Below are 21197 nucleotides of genomic sequence, written 5' to 3'. Positions count from 1 at the left end.
AATGGTTACCTGCCATCTCTCTACACGCAATGCCTCAACATGCACACATTCACACTGCCCCTTGGCAGTTCAAGATTCAGGAGGTTCCAGATCCTGGTGCACGCGCGCACACACACACACAGAGCCAGCTCTCAAGAGAGAACAACACAGGGTGGACAATTTAAGAACCACTTTACAGCCTTTTACAAGTCCCTTAAACTTACGCACAGGATACCATCTCAACCTACACTTTCACTTAACCATCATTAAAGCATTAGACTCCTCGCATTCTACCTCCCTGCTCACTCATTACATCCTTTGTAATGAAAGCCATATAATTCTGCATAGAAATGATGCATGCTGAGTGTACAAATGCACCTCTTCTCTTTCCTCACATACAAGGGTAGAAATTATAGATCTCCTCATATCACAGACACAGCTCTGTCACACACCTCAAAGTAATTCCCATGTCCTCATATGCTCATAACCATCTCTTTTATCAAGCAGGCCCAACTACTCCGCCACCATTTCGTGTAGCTACATGTGATACACTGCCTCCACCTATAGTATATCCAGGTAATTCCCATTGCCAATTCCAGGGAAAGTGGCATGATCAGCTTTTTTCTTCCCTCCCCCTTTAATAATGTTAGATAGAATCCTGTGGGTGAGAATAAACATGATAAAGGAGGTGAAGAGCTTGCCCATTTCAGCAACTGTGGGGTTGGTTCCTGCTGTTCAGAAGTTTGAGTTTTTGCTCAACTCAACATTCTGCAAAGAGATGACATATCACCAAGCAACATTAACGCTGTGGCAATGTAGTCTTTTGCCTCCAAATGAGCTTAAAGAGTAGGATGATTATTATACAAGTGCCTACTCTTACAGCTTTTACACACACACAAGTCCCCTTTAGGTAAATGGAAGTTTGGCAGAAGTAAAGATTGTAGATTAGGCCTTTTTTTTTTCTTTTAAATTGACATTTTCTGTTATATTTTGGGGCAATAATCTACCCTTGACACCGCCACAAAATTCTTCATTGTTTTCAGTGGCAGTTTTCCACACCGAGCAGGGCATAAACAATGTTCCTAAGGTAATATTTTTGCATTTCATAGTTACTTAAGCTGGTGGACACCTGTTCTCAAAATTATTCTACAAATGCGATATAGCAAAGGGAATGGGTAGAAAATGAAGTGAGAGAGGAGGAAGGTTGCAATACAATACAAGCTAACATGTTGGGACTTTTAAAAAGAAATAAAAGACCCCAGTCTTTTCATGAGGCTAGATCTTCAAGTGCTGTAAATCGTCATAAGTCCATATAAGACGGCAGAGTACTATATACTTCTACTCGCTGAGGGTGTGGCCCAGGAAGCGTCTGCTTCTTCACATTCCCCCCTTTAAAAATAAATGAGATTTTACATTATGGAAATTTTCATAATATTGTGCCTGATTGTCCTTTTTACTTACAACAATTTTGTACCAGTGACTCCCAATTTACACCAGTGTAAGTGAGAATTGGGCCAGTGGGTTTATGTGATATCTGAACTACTTTTGTAGGTATACAACTAGCCAGAGTTCTCAGCTTGTAGACCATATGTAATCTTTTACTTAGACATTTACAAATAGACGATTTGTTCTAGGCTCCTCTTATTTGGCAGTTTTATGTAAAAAGCTTTATGTTACATGCAAAGGAAAAAATTATTCATGTTTTCAACAAGCTGTCAACTAAGTTAACTGATCACAAGAAGAAATTTTGCCATGAAAGCTTGTGAATGCTAGGCCCAGTACTAAGGGGGAGTAAACAGAGAAGTTTCCCTTGGCACCAACGTGCAGGGGGGTACCATATCGCTATGCTTTTTTTCCCTCTACTCTGATTGGCTGTCCATTTTTATTCTGTTCTGATTGGTTGGCTGTGGTGTGGAGATATGTATGTGCAGGTGGTGGAGGGTGGGAGGGGTTGGCTCAGATGCTGGAGAATGGAGGGCAACAAAAACACTTTCTGCCCTGGCTGGCAAAATGGCTGGGCCCACTACTAGTGGCTGATGAATATTCTGATTCTCAGAGCCCTCAACAACCTTTCAGCAGGTACAGTCAACTCTCTCTCAGTGGGAGCTCTCAGTCAACAAGAGCTCTCATCTAATCCTCAGTTGATTCAGACATTCTCTCAATTTACCATCACAAGGCCAGTGATTTGCAAATCTACTCATTCACTCCTTATTTTTCTCCAGCCATCCAATCCCATATCTTAGCCTCTTTTTCCAACACCTCTTCTTGGATGGCTCACCATCAAGAAGCTAAAGTTTAACAAGGTCAGAACTGAACTCCTTTTCTTCCCCAAGCCTCTCCATCTTCATCATAACCACTGTCCTGCATGTCACTCATGTTCATAACCTGAGGTAGTCTCTGGTTTTTCCCACTCTTTAGCCTGATACGCTTAAGCTATGGTAAACTGCTGCTTCTTCCTCCATAAAATTACTAAAATTTAGTATTTGTTCAGGCCTCCATTATCTCCCCTCTTCAATACTGTCACCGCCTCCTCCTGCTGTCTGTCTATCCTCCCTACCAGCCTTCAGGGTATAAGAACACCAGCAGTGTTTTGTCTTTACTCAATCTGATCATGTCACACCTCCTCCACCTCAAATTCAAGCTTCTAATTCTTATCTTCAAAGGCCCTGTACAACTACTCCTAATTAGCCATTTTTGTGACTTCATATCTTCCTCTGTGCTTCAGCAATGATGCCAGCCTCTGTGACTTACAATATCCTGAACAAACCTGGAGTTGGGAACACTTGCTGGAACAATGAGGGGAAATACAGGTGCAGTTGACCCGAGCGGTGATAGCACTGATGAGTCAATCATCTGTTCTACATCAACATGTCATTTGTCAATTTTTAATGAACTTTATTATCCAACAGCCAATATTATGGGATGGACCATGCCAATGAGGTAATGTCATGTTTACATGGGAGTGATTATACCAATTCCTATATTCACCTTTGAGCAATGTGAACCAAAGACTTTCAGAAAGGGATTGAGACTGAGGAGTCAAACACTTTTGCAACTAATAAAAAAGTACCCTCCTTTAATTCCTAATAAACTTGAATGCTTAAACGCTCCAACCCACCACTGGAATTTGGATAGGTTGTTCCAGTTTGTCTGTTTCTGTATGGAAGTGGGACATAAAACATAAAACAAAAAATGTCCCCTGAAAAAATAAATTTGCAGCTTATTGACAAATTTAAGCAATGACAGAAGCAGCATCTACATCAAGAAAATATAGAGAAGTTCTGAGAAAGGGAGTTATAAACAAAGATCAAGTCAATATATATTAGGAGAATATAGAAGTAACAAAATAAAGAGTATTATTTATCAGAGTGGGGTATCTTAGGATCCTGATGGATAAAATGTCACTGGTCCATTCTCTACCATTCTTTTCTCTGAAACTGGTACTCTTAAGAATGATCTTTTAAATTAAATTTATTTTTCCTACAGTACCTACCTTTGTTTGTGGATTTAAATACATTAGATGGAAAAATCATGTGAACTATTCTTCTCCCACTCCCTTTTTCTTAGGAGCTTTCTGTATTAATCACACAATTACATATTCTGTAAGACAGAAATAAAACAGATTTTCATGTACTATGATTATTAGATTACAGTTATTTTTTCTGTAATTCATGTAAGAAGTGCTGAGCACATATATTATGGTGATGCTCTGATACTATGCTGATCAACACAGAAAGACAGATATACATACAGTTGAATTTTAATATAAGGTTTTGTTTGTTTCTAAGGAGAGTCTTAGCAATCTAGTAGAGCTGATGAGAAACTTTGTCAAAACAATTTTCTGACAGAAAAATCTGTTTCAACTAAATCAGAATTTTTTCTAGAAGTTGAATTGATTTCAATGTTTTCCACAAAAAATGTATTTTCTAAAAAAAAATCTCAATTTGGAAAAGTTCATTTCCCCAAAAAAAAATGACATTTCATTTCAAGATTCATTTAATCTCAGAGCGAATAAACAGAATGGCACAATTATTGAGTGAACCATCCCTGACAGCTAGTCCCAGCATCTGGCAATAAGAGGCTTAGGGACAACCAGAGCATGGGGTAGCTCCCTAACCATCTTGGCTAATAGCCATTGATAGATCTATCCTCCATTAATGCATCAATATTTTTTTTTCCAAACCCAGTTTATACTTCTGGCTTTCACAACATCCCCTGGCAAAGAGTTCCACAGGTGGACTGTATCGTGTGAAGAAATACTTCCTCATGTTTGTTTTAAACCTGCTGCCTATTAATTTCATTGGGTGACCCCTGGTTCTTGTGTTATGTGAAGGGGTAAATAACACTTCCTTATTCATTTTCTCCACTTCATTCATGATTTTATAGACCTCTATCTTATTCCCTTTAGTCATCTCTTTGCCAAGTTGAACAGTCCCAGTCTTTTTAATCCATCCTCATATGGAAGCTGTTCCACACCCCTAATCAGTTTTATTGCCCTTTTTTGTATCTTTTCCAATTCTAACATATTGTTTTGAGATGGGGGTGGAAGAGGACCAGAACAGCATGCAAGGTGTGGGCATACCATGGATATATATAGTGGCATTATGATATTTTCTGCCTTATCTATACTTTCCCTCATGGTTCCTAACACTGTTAGCGTTTTTAAGTGCTGCTTCACACTGAGCCTCTGTTTTCAGAGAACTATCCACAATGACTCCACGATCTCTTTCTAGAGTGGTAACAACTAATTTAGACCCCATCATTTTGTATGTACAGTTGGATTGTGTTTTCCAATACACATTACTTTGCCTTTATCAACATTGACTTTCATCTGCCATTTTGTCACCCAATTTTGTGAGATCCCTTTGTAACTCTTCACAGTCTGCTTTGGATTTAAGTATTTGGAGTATTTTTTTTTTTATCATCTGTAAACTTTGCCACCATGAGTTTGGCCTACTTTCTGGAGAGGGGTCCAATTCTCTGCTGTTGTAATGCCATTTGAAATCAATGCAGTTATACTAGCAGAGATTTTGACACAGGATTTCTAAATCTAGATTACTGTTGGAATTGATCAAGTGATCATCTTTCCCAGTGCCTAGAACTCTTTTTTTTTAAAAAATGAATACTAATGAATAAAAATGAATACTAAAATAAATACTAAATAAAATAAATACTAAATAAAATAATAATAAAATAATAAATATAATAAATATAATATAAATATAATAAATATAATAAAATAATAAAATAAATACTAAAAATAAAAATGAATACTACCTGTATTATAATCACCATTAAAGACCTCAAACTGAATTAGGGTCACCTTGCACTAGTCATTATATATGCATAGGTTAAAAGACAGTGTGTGTTCAGAGTGTAAAATTACCTATAAGATGCAAAAAAGCTTTTATCTAAAAATGTTACTTTGCTGTCAGCTTCAGAACGGTATGTAGGGAAGTCAGAGGACTTTGCTATCTCCAGTGTCAGAATGAATATACTACACAAATTGGGATTCCACCCCAGGGAACAGATGGCCACATTTTGAGGAAGGTGATGTTATTTAATAAGAACTTCAGTTAAAAACTTACTTCCTGAGCAAATAAATTCAGTTGCTTCCAAGACTTTTGTGGGTGGGGGGGAGGGGAGGAAATCACATATACACACATTGCATTGCTCACTCAGTTATTCTGAAGTCCAGGTGAAGTTTTGCAAAAAGAGACAAAATCTGAAAGATTATAGACATTTCTGTCTTGCAAGTTATATTCATAAAGCTTCATGTATAATCTAGGTGGAGCTCAGAGCAGCACCTATAGTTAAGGTTGCCCAACACTTCCCGTTATAAGACTCTGTTTTCAGTTACTTATAACTTTGCCAAACTTTAACCATTCAGGCTGAAGTTTCCCATGTTGGGTTTCTGGCTCAAACTGAATTGTTTTGGAAAGCCTCAGCAAAAGTCATTCATACATAGGTGCGGAGAGGAAGAAAGGTGAGGGGTGGGAGGGCAGATGGGAGGATATGGGGTTGGAGTCAGGATCTGGCAGTGCCAGCAGGGTCTATAAACAACTAGAACACATTCTCCTACAGCAGTGGTTCTCAACCTTTCCCCAGTTCTGTACCCCTTGCAAGACTGTGATTTGTCTTGTGTACCCACAAGTTTCATCACACTCCTTACAATGTGTATGATAATCAAGGTGGGCCATTTCCAGCATAAATCCAGGGTTTAACAAGAACATCTGAGGAACAGTGGGGGGGGGAGCATAAACAAGGGGAAATAGGTTACTTTTTATAATGAATCAACCATTCCCAGTCTCTATTCAAGCCTAAGTTAATTGTATCCAATTTGCAAATTAATTCCAATTCAGCAGTCTCTCATTGGAGTCTGTTTTCGAAGTTTTTTTGTTGAAGGATGGTCACTTTGAGATCAGAAATCGAGTGACCAGAGAGATTGAAGTGTTCTCAGACTGGTCAAGAATTATAACATTCATAAACCAGTCTGAAGATTGTGTGATCACTTTAGATAAGCTATTACCAGCAGGAGAGTGGGGTGGGGGAGAGAAAACCTTTTGTAGTGATAAACAATCATTTTTTCATGGTCTGTGTATATAAAAACATCTTCTGTGTTTTCCACAGTATGCATCCGATGAAGTGAGCTGCAGCTCATGAAAGCTTATGCTCAAATAAATTGGTTAGTCTAAGGTGCCACAAGTACTCCTTTTCTTTTTATAAAAATGAATACTCATTCAGTGAATGAGGCAGAGGTTCTTTGGGAAAAGTAGTATTTGTTCATGTAATTAAAGACTGTATCAATGCACATGCACAAGGGGGCTGAATTAAGGTTGCACAGTCAATAATCTTTTCAGTTGTCTTCAGTGGGTGAAAGATCAGACCCTTGTTCCTCATAACATAATTACAACAGAATTCATTAAGATGAGCACACGCTAAAGCAGCAAACAGTAAAAGAACAATACATTCATTCTTAATAGAGCCGGGGAAAATACTGCAATAGCTTTACCACAAATTCTCATTTGAATGCATACATTCATTCTGACCATATTTGCACATATAATGTTCAGATATTCATGGGCTCAGGGTTTTACTAGCGTTAATTAATGCTTGTGTAACCCACACACATCATGGGTGTGGTACTCTGTCCCATCTAGTGGGACACAGACATCTGCTCTGCAGCCTTAGCTAACAGCCAGTTGGCTTTTAGCTCATGAGATAGAGGCTCATGCACTGAGGTCCCAGGTTCAATCCCGCCTGCTGACAACTGGGGTCTGTCAGCATTACACTTGCTTGTATGCTCAAATATGCATAGAAAGGGATTTTTAAACTTACATCCTACAAGCATTTACACTAGACAAGTATAAATAGATGTAACTTGTTAACTAGGTCCAAATGTATCTACATCCAAGTTCTCCTTTTTCAGCTACAGCAGTGCAACCCCACTGATTCCAACTGAGGCGCACCAATTTAAATGAGAAGCAGATTTGGACCATAGTTCATAAAATTATTCAGTTGCCCACAGCATGTAAATATATGTGAACCTCAAGATGGAATATTTTTCCCTGTGTTGGGCAATCAGAATGATATGAACCAGTCTATGCCGACAGTGGTTTGCTTAGATGCATCATCTCAACTTTACCAAAGACCAGTCTTGTGCAGCCCCCTTCTATCCACCAAAAGTACTATAAGGCCCTCACAGAACGTGCATTCATGACTCCTCCATGGAGCAGCTTTTGGCCCAAACTAAGATGCAGTGCTTTCCAACAGTATAGGGGAATAGAGTTGGTTGAAAATGGATGGAGGGGAAATCGTGTCAAATTTTAACTATTTTCATTTCCCAGGTTTTGAAAAAGGAGAAATTTTTTGTTTGGAATTTTCTACAAAAATGTTTGTCAAAAATACTGGATTTTGAAAAATATTGGTGTGGAAGATCGAAGGAGTAAAAGAGGGGGAAACAGGAAGAACAATGAACCAAACTAAGACTGCTTTTTTGGCCTTAAAATAAAATTATGAAAAACGGAAAACAAAAATTGTCCACTTCTTTAAATTCATGATTTTTTATCAACTCCAACAGCTAGATTTTCGAGGTTTACTCAGTCTTGTTCCTTTATTATGTGACTACACCTATGTGGGTCTCAAAAACCAAACTGGGTCTACAGTTAACCTAACCCTAACCATTTGTCAGAGGAGAGAACAGTCCTGAAGATTGTGTGATGAATAAAACTGATTAAATGCTTTCCCCTGAAATCAAAGAAAATGTAATGTTAAAGATACTATCTGTAGAATTTCTGGACACTAGCAAAGAACATGCTTTGAGTCCAAAAAGCAACTTGTGATCCCTGTGGTAGTTGCTTGACAGTCTTCATTAAATAATTCAGCTCATCTGGCTACACATACTTCTCAAATCTCAGAGATTATCTGGGAAAATCAATTTCCTGACCGACAGAATTATTTTTCTTTATTATAGCGAGTCTTTTCCTGGGGCAAAATTTGGTAATGTTTAACAGGGTGATGACTGATTTGTTTTTGTTTTTACATATTATAAATGGTTGATTAATTATACAGTGAAATAACAAATAAATTAAAACAGTAAGACCTAAATGATATAACATTTTAAGACACATCAGTCATTGTGATTAAGCAGTTAGACTGGAACAGGATTGGGGCCCTGCTGTGTGAGGCACTGCACAAAGAAAGACGCAGCTTCTGTCCAGATAATTTACAATCTAAGACAAGGAACATGTGACAGGTGAGAGAGATGGATAAAACCAAATTTTATTTATATATATACACATATATACATACATACACACAGTATGCATTGTATATATTGTTTTATTTTATGAGTTCTGTAATTACAGCCAAAATTTCAAAGATCCATTAATGTGCAGTATTGTGTAGGGGCACATCTCTGCAGTTTTATGATACAAAAAGATTAAAGTTAGGATTAAAATTCAAAATAATCTGAACAAACTGGAGGAATGGTCTGAAGTAAATAGGATGAAATCCAATAAATGATAAATGCAAAGTACTCCACTTAAGAAAGAACAGTCAACTGCATGCATACAAAATGGGAAACTACTGCCTAGGAAGGGGATTGGAGGGGGGAAAGGGGTAGGTTGCAGTGGATCACAAGCTAAATATAAGTCAACAATATAACACTGATGCAAAAGGGAACATAATTCAGGGATGTATCAACAGGAGCATTGTAAGCAAGACATGAGAAAAGCAATTCTTCTGCTTACTCCATATTGATAAGGCCTCAACTGGAGTACTGTGTCCAGTTCTGAGTGCCACTTTTCAGGAAAGATGTGGACAAACTGCAGAAAGTCCAGAGAAGAGCAACAAAAATGATTAAAGGTTTAGAAAACATAACCTGTGAGAAAAGATAGAAAACACTTGGTTTGTTGTGTCTGGAGAAGAGAAGACTGAGGGGGGACAGGACAGTTTTCAACTACCTGAAAGGCTGTTACAAGGATGGTGAAAAATTATTCTTGTTAACCTCTGAGAATGGGACAAGAAGCAAAAGGCTTAAATTGAAGCAAAGGACATTGGGACAGTTGGACATTGGGAAAAATTTAACTACTGTCAGGTAGTTCAGCACTGGAACAGAGAGGCTGTAGAATTTCAGTCATTGGAGATTTTTAAGAACAGGTTAGACAATCACCCATCTGGGATGTTCTAGTTATTATGTAGTCCCGCCTTGAGTGCAGGGGACTTGACTAGATAACCTAATGAGGTCCAGTCTTACATTTCTATGATTCTATGTACTTATCCTGATGCCTAGAACAAGTTTCAACCTTTGTTATTGCCTAAAATTCTCCCTGTATTTTCATTCATGGTTGTTAGTCTTTAGTCACTTTCTCCTCTAAAAGCCTACAGAGCTGCTGGTACAAAATGGTAGCTGTGTTTTACTGCAGTGATGGTAGCATACAGTAGGTTACTGACACCAAGATATTCAGCCTGTAATATATATTGAGACATTTCAGGAAAATATGAGGTGCAAAATAGAGGTTCTGTTACTGTAGTCCCTCCTACTCGGACAAGATTAAAATGGGCATTTTGACAACTACTCCTGAATCCGGCTGGCTGGAGATTGGGTTGCTCACTGACTAAAATTAAAGCAGCCTCAAGGACGCTCAAATTTATGCCCATTGGCCTCAATCACACAGCAATCAGTAATCAGGAACACTTTGGCCCCATCTGCTTTCTCCCACCTACCCCATCCCTAGAACAAGGAGTGGAACAGTTTAGGAACAACATCAGTCCTATACCACACACATAGGGAATAGTCAGGGAGCCCGATGCTCCAGTTTTACAGCTCCTTCAGAGCATCACAAAGCAGCTGAATTAAGGGCCAGGATCTGTCCCATTATTACTTTTAAAACTTGCTTCTTTTCAAAGACATTCAATTTATTCTCAGGGTGTACGTTTTTTAAATTCCCAAGCAGCAAGGAGTTAAATGCAACAAAAACTGAAAAAAAAAATGTATACAGAAAAATCAATGAGAATCTCCACTTGAAAGACATTGTTTAAATCAAATGTTTTACCTCCAAAAAAAGATGTGATGAATCTAAGATGCTAGACCTGCTACTGTAGCCTTTATGAATTTTAAAGTGTCTTGTGAAAGAGAAGAGTGCATACATTTCTGTTTTAAATTTTTAAAGTTCTATGGAATTTCAGGTGAGATAAAAAAAATGACATTAGGAGTCTCCATGCCCCCTGAATCACTATCTGAAAAAATCAATGCCTTCTATGAAGCATTAGCAAAGCATAAACGTCAAGGATGATGATGATGCACCATCGTATCTGTCAGTGAAAGGGGATTTGAAATTTTTAAGATCTTTCTTGACAGATGTCACAGCTGGCATTCCAAAGCCAATGTATCTCAATTGCACTAGACACTGATTAGTCTGGCACAGCGGAATACCTACAGTAAACCTAAAACCACATAAAACTTGAAAGAGCAAAAGGGAATAAGTATTTTATTTCTCATGTCTGAACACCATATGACACTGATGGGCAGTGGGGAGACCACCAAATAGGGTTGCCAACCCTCCAGGATTGTCCTGGAGTCTCCAGGAATTAAAGATTTAATCTTTAATTCAATATTATATCATGTGATGAAACCTCCAGGAATATGTCCAACCAAAACTGGCAAACCCTACCACCAAATGACTGATGCTTATCTAGTTCTCTCTCCAAGTTTTAATAACAGCATCCATTACCACAGTGTCTCCCAGAGCTATGTGCCATTGTCAATTTAAATATCACTATCATTTAATTAATTAGAGTTTAAGTCTCAAAGCCAGCTGCAATGAGCACAAATCTGTTATTCATGGTACATTAGGGAACCAGATGGAGCCAGAAATGATGTTTTTAAAAAGTATAAACAGTATGTGAGACATGGTATCTTCTGTATTCAGTGCAGAGTTACCAAAATGAAAATAAACAGATGTTAATCAGAAATAGGAAAGGGATGGGGGGGGGGAAACACCACACTGGTAATTAGTTGAATTGTTTCAATTGTTATTAATTCAGCTCAATTATCTCTTTTGTCTCCTATCCTATCACCCCTCTCTCCCTCTGCTTTGCCAATGATGCTAGGTTCCATGGTTTAAGAAACTCTGTAGGTATTGGGTAGAACAACAGTTTAGTTCTCTACAGGAGATCGATCTGGAAAAGTAAAGCCAACGACAGTGACTTTCCCCTTTGCCAGTGCAACAGAACATTTCATTACATGCTCTATGTCTGTCTAAGGTATAGATATGGCCACCATCAAAAGAATCTTAGCACCTCACAATCTTTAAGCCACTTATTTGTCAGAGTTTCTTACCACTATCTCTAGTGCTGGCCAGAACCAGGCAAAGCAGGGACTTGTATGTGGGTTTCTTACATACCAGGTGAGTGCCCTAACTAGCAGATTGTCTCTTTCTCAGTTCCAGAATGAACTTCGGAAAAACATTCCTGATGACAATTTCATTGAAACTCTGTTTCCATGAAAAAGCTTGGGTTTCAATGAATCGGCATTTTCTGATGGAAAAAAAAAAAAAGGTCAAAAAATTTCCAACCAGCAATAACGATCTCTTCTTTTTCTTCCATGTTGATCCTTTCACATGAAACATTGTCCCAACCCCCACTCCCCCCCCAAACACACACCCCTCTCTGGTTGCTGGGCCCTCTTGCTGAAACCTGCTGCAGCTCCCCTAGGTGCTGGGGGAAGCCTCAAGGCATCAGGGATGGGTAAGGAGTGGGATAGGGAGGCAGGGGCCGGGGTGCCACTTAGGTTGGTGGGGGAAGATTATTCATGGCCCTGTCCCAGGCTGCACAGACTTGGCTATGAAGTGACTGGTCCCTACCACTAGCAGCATCATCCAAGGGTTAACAGTGCTGAAGTGAGCCCCCCAGAAGCCCAGCCCAGCAGGAAGTTGTGGAGTGGGAGTAGGGTTGGGGAGCCTGGGCTGCACCTCTGCCGGGGCAAGAGGTGTCCGGTCCATGTGCTGTTGCCAATCCTGGAAGCAATGGCAACTTTCTCCCACGGGGAGCAGAGCTGGCTGTGGGACAGAAGGAAAATCCCTTCCCCTAAAGAAGCCTCAAGCCAGCAGGTAAGGGTAAGGAGGGGTGGGGGAAGGCAGGGAGTCCTGCTTTCCTTGGTTTTGTAACTATCTTTTTAAACTCTAAAGCCCTTGGAGATTATTAGGTACTCAAATCCTTTATATGTTTGCCTATGTGTATGTATTACTGAAGTGTCACTTTAAAAATAGCTTACACTTTTCAATGCAATATAGTGTAAGAAGACTTCAAAATATAAAAAGTATAAGTTTGCCTAAGGACAAAAAATATAATTCTCAGTGGACTTTGTAGCCTGTTAAGAACAAATAAAACTTGGAGGAAATATTGCCTGGGACATGACCCAGTTTACAGTAGGATCCAGGAAGAGGAGGCAGAGCTTTGGGTAGTCCCACCTGCAAGGAAGTATGTAGTAGCTCGATGGAGCCTGCTTCGCCTATTGTGCTTCAGCTGGTGGTATGGGTAGACCCATGCCAACAGAGTAAAAGACTAACTTATGGCCCCTTACTTGCTTGTGCGATGACATATAGCTAACAGTCTAGCTCTAAGGGACTGAGGTTGCAGTCTGCCTTGATATACCTTCTGCTATTTACTATTTCTTTGCCTCCTTGCTTCCCACATAGCCTAATGCTGCTAGCATTATGGTGACATCTTAGGATGAAAGAAAAGGATGTTTTATAAACAAGTACTATATTTTATTAATCTATTAGTTTTGAAAGGAATCTTTTCAAACAGTGCCAAGTAGTTTCCATTTTTTCAAAGCCATATGTCTTGATAATCTTGAACCACTGATTTTATCCCTCTTTTCTATCATACATGCCTTTGAATAGCCATGTGTTTCCAAATCCATGCTACAGCAATTAAGTCCTTGTACACTATCTCATTGATGAAGTCATGACAAAGTTCTACTATTTGATTCCTATATAAAAAAGGCAACTATACACATAGCTAGGGGCCTTGCTATAAAGTTTGAAAAATACAAAAATAAAATGAAAACAGCAGATTACCCCCTGACAACAAGCAGACCTGAACCCTCTACAATACAACAAACACTTCCTAATCAAGAAAGCTTTCATAGAATATCAGGGTTGGAAGGGACCTCAGGAGGTCATCTAGTCCAACCCCCTGCTCAAAGCAGGACCAATCCCCAACTAAATTCACCTTGGTTTGTTCTTTTTCCCTTAAGTGGGATGCTGTAGTATACCATGGGGCCACTAGTAGTCGTCAATGCAAGTAAACCGATTTCCATTTTATAGTCTACTGCCTCAACTGATTTCTTGAAGAAAAACTGCAGAAGAGCTACTACAGAAATGCAAGAGGAGACATTCATCCAAAAGGGTAGAACTTGGGGGCAATTTTAGCCAGCATCAATCATGTTCTTGAAGATTTTATAAAAAAGGACTACAAATATTGACTTTGGCCTATTTTTTAAAAAAATTAATCTTTTTCAGGAATACAGTCATTTCTCATAAAATTTGAATTTATTAAGTTAGATCACTTTTATGTAACAATGTTGTATTTTTCCTATGCCTCAATGTTTTTTGGCATGCCTCCAACTGAGAGGGTGTTTAAACTGAAATTCTGGAAGTAATTATGTGACAATGGCTACCTTGTACAAGATTACATTTCATTAAATATCAGAGTGATTTTTTTCCTCATTCGTCTGGTAAAGAGAATTTTTGACATTTGGATACTCCTTGTGCCAAAATCAAAGGGCTTTCATAAAGTGAAACATCTCAGTATTTGAAAGCTCCAATGCCATTTTTTTTCCCTGTGATATTACTAATACATTAGCTATAACTATTTAGGATTGGATTAAAGGGCACATTACAATTAACTGTAGGGATTCATTACCCAATATTGCTTAACAAAAATCTTACATTATCAGCCATCCTTATTGTTATTTCTAAAGTCTTCAGAGCTAAAAGAAAATTGAGATTTGACACTTTTCAATTCATAATCTTAGCATTAAAGATCCAGACTTCTGGTTAACGATATGTCTGTCTAATAAACAAAACAATATCCTCTCCGCAACATACAATACTGTGTCTTCTAAAATGATTGTTTACAGCGCATAAAGTTTTTCAAAGTTGTACCACAATTGTTTTAAGCAAACTGTGAGGTATCTTTGGAACTAATCTGAAGGTATGTTAATTATCAGTCTTGTGAAAAGATCAGCTACTGAGCGGAGGCTTAAGGCAGGAATTAAAAAGTGAATTTCTATGGCCTGTGCTGTGCAGGAGGTCAGACTAGATGACCACAGTGGTCCCTATTGGCCTTAAAAACATAAATCTATGAAGAGTAACAATTTTCCTATGCTATAGATATTTAGTAAATAGATTTTCATATGGAGTAGCAAACAGGAGTCAAATTAATCCCTGCCATACTTTTGTTCACTTTGTTGGTGCTTACTCAGGACCTGGGTATGGAAAATGCTACGGCAGGGGTTCTCAAACTGGGGTCGGGACCCCTCAGGGGATCGTGAGGTTATTATGTGGGAGGTCTTGAGCTGTAAGCCTCCAACACAAACCCCGCTTTGCTTCCAGCATTTATAATGGTGTTAAATATATAAAATAGTGTTTTAAATTTACAAGGGGGGTTGCACTCAAAGGCCTGCTATGTGAAAGGGTCACCAGTACCAAAGTTTGAGAATCACTGTGCTATGGGCAGCAAGGATCTTCTAGCAGTGACATGGACTATCTGGAGATCAGACTTAAATGGGTTGAACGAGACTGTGGGGGGGGGGGAGGGGAAGTATGTCCTGGGCACTCATCTGTTGGGGTTGGTGGGAAATTATGTAACAGGGCTTTTGGACTAACCCACCCATTAGCAAGTTTTGGCACCTTGCAGGGTTAGGTAAGTCTTCCTGATTCATTTTAGCAGGTGTTTCTTGTTAATTCCACTCTGAGTACAAGGGAGGTGGAAATATCTCTTTAGTGAGAAAGGGTTAAAGAGAGTTCTCCACAGGAAAACCCTAGCAGCAGCCAGGGTTAGAGAGAATGCTTGGACTGATTACTTTTTATTGTTGATAGAGCCATCAAGAAACCCACACTGCAGGATCCGGTAAAGATTGACTCCATATAGGGCTTCTCTTCACTGCCACAGAAGTTACACGTGAGGTACTTCATTTGAGCTAGCCTTGCTGGAGTGAGAATGGCGGGAAAGTGACACTGTGAAATGCTCCATCTACTCGGAGGGACTGGACTACCAGCTGATGAGTGGTAACACTGTGGCATTTAATTTCAGAAAGGGGTACGATGTAAAATGAGGAGGTTAGTTAAACAGAAATTAAAAGATTAAATTAAAAGGTGACTAAAGTGAAATCCCTGCAAGCTGTACGGACACTTTTCAAAGACCCCACAATAGAGGCTCAACTTAAATGTATACCCCAAATTAAAAAAACACAGTAAAAGAACAAAAAAAGAGCCACCATGGCTTAACCATGTAAATGAAGCAGTGAGAGATAAAAAGACACCTTTTAAAAAGGGGAAGTCAAATTCTAGTGAGGTCAATAGAAAAGAGCATAAACACTGCCAAATTAAGAGTAAAAATGTAATAAGAAAAGCCAAAAAGGAGTTTGAAGAACAGCTAGCCAAAAACTCAAAAAAAGGTAATAACAAAATGTTTAAGTACATCAGAAGCAGGAAACCTGCTAAACAACCAGTGGGGCCCCTGGGCGATCGAGATACAAAAGGAGCACTTAAAGACGATAAAATCATTGCAGAGAAACTAAATGAATTCTTTGCTTCAGTCTTCATGGCTGAGGATGTTAGGGAGATTCCCAAACCTGAGCCATCTTTTGTAGGTGACAAATCTGAAGAATTGTCACAGATTGAAGTGTCAATAGAAGGTGGTTTTTGAATTAATTGATAAACTTAACCGTAACAAGTCACCAAGACCAGATGGCATTCACCCAAGAGTTCTGAAAGAACTCAAATGTGAAATTGCGGAACTATTAACTTTGGTTTGTAACCTGTCCTTTAAATCAGCTTCTGTACCCAATGACTGGAAGATAGCTAATGTATTGCCAATATTTTTAAAAAGGGCTCTAGAGGTGACCCTGGCAATTACAGACCGGTAAGTCTAATGTCAGTACCGGGCAAATTAGTTGAAACAATAGTAAAGAATAAAATTGTCAGAGACATAGAAGAACAAAAATTGTTGGGCAAAAGTCAACATGGTTTCTGTAAAGGGAAATCATGTCTTACTAATCTATTAGAGTTCTTTGAAGGGGTCAACAAACGTAGACAACGGGGATCCAGTAGACATAGTGTACTTAGATTTCCAGAAAGCCTTTGACAAGGTCCCTCACCAAAGGCTCTTATGTAAATTAAGTTGTCATGGGATAAGGGGGAAGATCCTTTCATGGACTGAGAAATGCTTAAAAGACAGGGAACAAAGGGTAGGAATAAATGGTAAATTTTCAGAATGGAGAGGGGTAACTAGTGGAGTTCTGCAAGAGTCAGTCCTAGGACCAATCCTATTCAACTTATTCATAAATGATCTGGAGAAAGGGGTAAACAGTGAAGTGGCAACGTTTGCAGATGATACTAAACTGCTCAAGATAGTTAAGACCAAAGCAGACTGTGAAGAACTTCAAAAAGATCTCACAAAACTAAGTGATTTGGCAACAAAATGGCAAATGAAATTTAATGTGGATAAATTTAAAGTAATGCACACTGGAAAAAATAACCCCAATTAGACATACAATATGATGGGGGCTAATTTAGCTACAACTAATCAGGAGAAAGATCTTGGAATCATCGTGGATAGTTCTCTGAAGATGTCCATGTTGTGTGCAGCGGCAGTCAAAAAAGCAAACGGGATGTTAGGAATCATTTAAAAAGGGATAGAGAATAAGACGGCGAATATCTTATTGCCCTTATATAAATCCATGGTATGCCCACATCTTGAATATTGTGTACAGATGTAGTCCCCTCATCTCAAAAAAGATATACTGGCATTAGAAAAGGTTCAGAAAAGGGCAACTAAAATGATTAGGGGTTTGGAACGGGTCCCATATGAGGAGAGATTAAAGAGGCTAGGACTTTTCAGCTTGGAAAACAGGAGACTAAGGGGGAATATGATAGAGGTATATAAAATCATGAGTGGTGTGGAGAAAGTGAATAAGGAAAAGTTATTAACTAGTTCCCATAATATTAGAACTAGGGGCCACCAAATGAAATCAATGGGCAGCAGGTTTAAAACAAATAAAAGGAATTTCTTCTTCACTCAGCACACAGTCAACCTGTGGAACTCCTTGCCTAAGGAGGTTGTGAAGGCTAGGACTATAACACAGTTTAAAGAGAACTGGATAAATTCATTGAGGCTAAGTCCATTAATGGCTATTAGCGAGGATGGGTAAGGAATGGTGTCCCTCACCTCTGTTTGTCAGAGGGTGGAGATGGATGGCAGGAGAGAGATCACTGATCATGTTAGGTTCACTCCCTCTGGGGCACCTGGCATTGGCCACTGTCGGTAGACAGGATACTGGGCTGGATGGACCTTTGGTCTGACCCAGTATGGCCCTTATGTTCTTATGTAATTCAAATGGTTGCATTCGCACTACATTATTATTTCAAGCGTCAGCAGCACTCATGCTTCAACCTCTCCCCGATAGGCTAGCTAGCTCAAGTTTAAAGAACTATGTCAGATGCTGGCTTGTTCCCAACCCACAAAGGGCCCACTGTCACGCACCACGTGTCTTTCTAAGCACACAGTTTTATTAACCAAACATAAGCACACAAATCAACACAAAACCAGTTCCTCGGCCCACCTTGGACTGCAGTCTTCCAGAGGAATTTCTCTTTGGCTTTCTCAGTTCTTTCTGCTTGAGGACCTACCACAGGAGTGTTCCTTGCTCTTTAAACTGAGCACCACATCCCAGGGCTTTCTCCCTGGTGGCCCTTCCACAGCAGATTTCCCACTGCCTCTTTCCCCTTAGGGACTTTGGTAGTCTTTCCCAGAGAAGGCCCCATTCTTTACTGACAGCCTGCCTTTTTGTAGCCCCACTTACTGCCTTGCTCTCAATTTGCAAACTGGAAGCTCCTTTTCTAGCACAGGGTAGTTGGACCTACTTCAGTTACATGGGCCAGCCACCCTATGACACAACATTTGACTTGAACTAGACATGGGGGACAAGCACTGGATTACAGGCAAAACTTGAGTTATAGCTTGATTTTACAAAGCAGTAAAACCACACCCATAGTTGGCTAGATACACTGCAATGCTCTGGAATGTCAGAGAGTCATACGGCAATTTGTGTATATCAGAGAAACTGGCTAGATTCTGTTCTGATCAAGGTGGGAATGTCATCCTGGCTTAAGAAGGAAAGATCAGCTGAAGATCAAATACTAACAAAGTCAGATTTTTTCCCCGAAGTTTGAAGATATACTGGATGAGAAGAGTTTCCTAATGACTTCTAGTTACGAATGTTATTTCCCAATGTTTTATAGAGAAGAATAATTTTAAAATGTGGACACACTGATTTATACATCATGTACAAATGACATTAACACTTTATGCTATTTTATAAGTGATCCATGAGTAAATACAGTCTAGCTATGAACAGTATGTTGTACTAATGAGAAAGGGACACTGGAGTGGATATGCTAATTGGAAGAAACATAGATGCTTCAGAATTGTAGTGTTCATTGTTCTCAGTAATATTCATCTTTTGATAAACAACATTTTCAGCTATATGGTTTACCATTCTGTTATTAGCTCATACCATTGTGTGTATACACAATCATGTATGTCATGTTCTGAGATTACTAGAATGTCAGAATGGCAATATGAGTTATGGATAAATTAACCGTCCATGGCCTTCATTCTTAAATGCCCTTGTTTTTGAGGCTGCAACAAAACATTTATATTGATGTAGTTTTAGTTTAAATATCCCATTCTTTGTCTTCCAAATTTCACTGTCCTAAAGGAAAGAATACTTTGGTCTAATATCAATTGCCGGGTTTAGTGTGCAGGGGCTGGGTGGGATTGGTGACCTGTGATGATCTGGTGGTGCCTTCTGGCCTTAAATTCTATTAATCTAAAAGTAGCAAAGCCCATTAATGACCATTAGCACCATTATCATTACCACTCATTTAAGATCGTAGAAGACTGATTCATAATGAAAATATATATTATATATAGTAAGTTTCCATCTCTTTGTTGTGGTAACATGGGACTTGTTATGCTGCTCAGCAATAAAAACTATATCACTAGGGAGGGAGAAATTAGAACCTGAATATTTTTCCCCTTCTTAAAAAGGGGCAAATTGTTGATTAAATTCCCAGCAGCTAGAAGGAACTTCAAACATCACTATCGTAATAAGAGTCTGTTGCAAAGATGTTTGGAAAGTATAAAAGATATATTAAAAAAAAAAATACAGCTTTTATGTATTACTTGAACTACCAAAAGAGAGACAGGTTACAGAGATACAAAATGTGCCAGGTTTTAAGCATTGATAGCTACTGTATCAGTTCCATGGCCTAATGCAGTCAAGTTTCAATCAGCAGTTAGAATTCTAGCTATTTAGTTTAATGGCAGGAACATTTGCCGAAACAGCAAGCTTTATGCAAATATTTCAGAGAATTAGTGGGGAAAAATTAAAAAAAAAACTCAGAACTATGACTAACATAGTTATGTTACTTTTCATGGGTTGCGTGAGTGTAAACAACTCAGAACTGTTCAAATTTCAAACAGTAAATAGAATTACCTGCTCACAAGCAAGCAACAGGGCCAAGAATTATTCACAGAAATGTGGAATGATGAACACATTCCAAAGTTTCTGCAATCTGTTCATGGAAAATGTACATACAGAAAGCAGGATTTATCCATCCAATCGACTGATAAGAATGAGTTTTTCAAGAGCTCTGGAGCTGTGACAGTCTTTTTTGTTCATTTTTTGTACAGCACCTAGCACAACACGCTTCTGGTTTATGAGTGCGGCTCCTAGGCTCTGCCTTCATACAGAGAACAAACAAAATAATAAAGGTCTGTCCAAAGGCAGGACTGAGAGGACTCTGTCAACATTCCACTCAAGCTGTGTGGACGCTCTGGTTTACTTCTTTGGGGTATGTCTACACTGGAGCTGGAGATGTGATTTGCAGTTTATGTAGACTTACCTGTGCTAGTTTTAATCTAGTTAGCTCACTAAAAATAGGGTGAGCATGTAGCAGCACAGGCTGTAGCATGGCCTGCACAAGCCCTTCTGCGCCCCCAGATACATATTCACTTGTGCAGTCCTTGCTGCAGCCTGCACCATTGTGTCCTCACCCCTATTTTCAGGATGAGACTGTGAGCTGCCAATGTGATGCGGCCGTGAAAAAGACTAATGCAGTCCTAGGATGCATTAGGTGAAGTATTGCCAGTATAGATAGGGAAGCATTAGTACCGCTATACATGGCATCGGTGAGACCTCATCCGGAATACCGTGTGCCATTTGGTCTCCCAAGTCTAAGATAAATTCAAACTGGAATAAGTGCAGAGGTCTACTAAGGGGATCCAAGGAATGGAAAATCTACCTTATAAGAGGAGCCTTAAAGAGCTTGGCTTGTTTAACCTAATCAAAAGAAGGCTGAGGGGAAATCTGATTGGTCTCTAAATATATCAGAGGGATAAATACCAGGGAGGCAGAGGAGTTA

The sequence above is a fragment of the Eretmochelys imbricata genome, chromosome 4 (assembly GCF_965152235.1).
Source record: "Eretmochelys imbricata isolate rEreImb1 chromosome 4, rEreImb1.hap1, whole genome shotgun sequence".
Classification (NCBI taxonomy): domain Eukaryota; kingdom Metazoa; phylum Chordata; order Testudines; family Cheloniidae; genus Eretmochelys; species Eretmochelys imbricata.
This window is presented reverse-complemented; position numbering follows the sequence as displayed.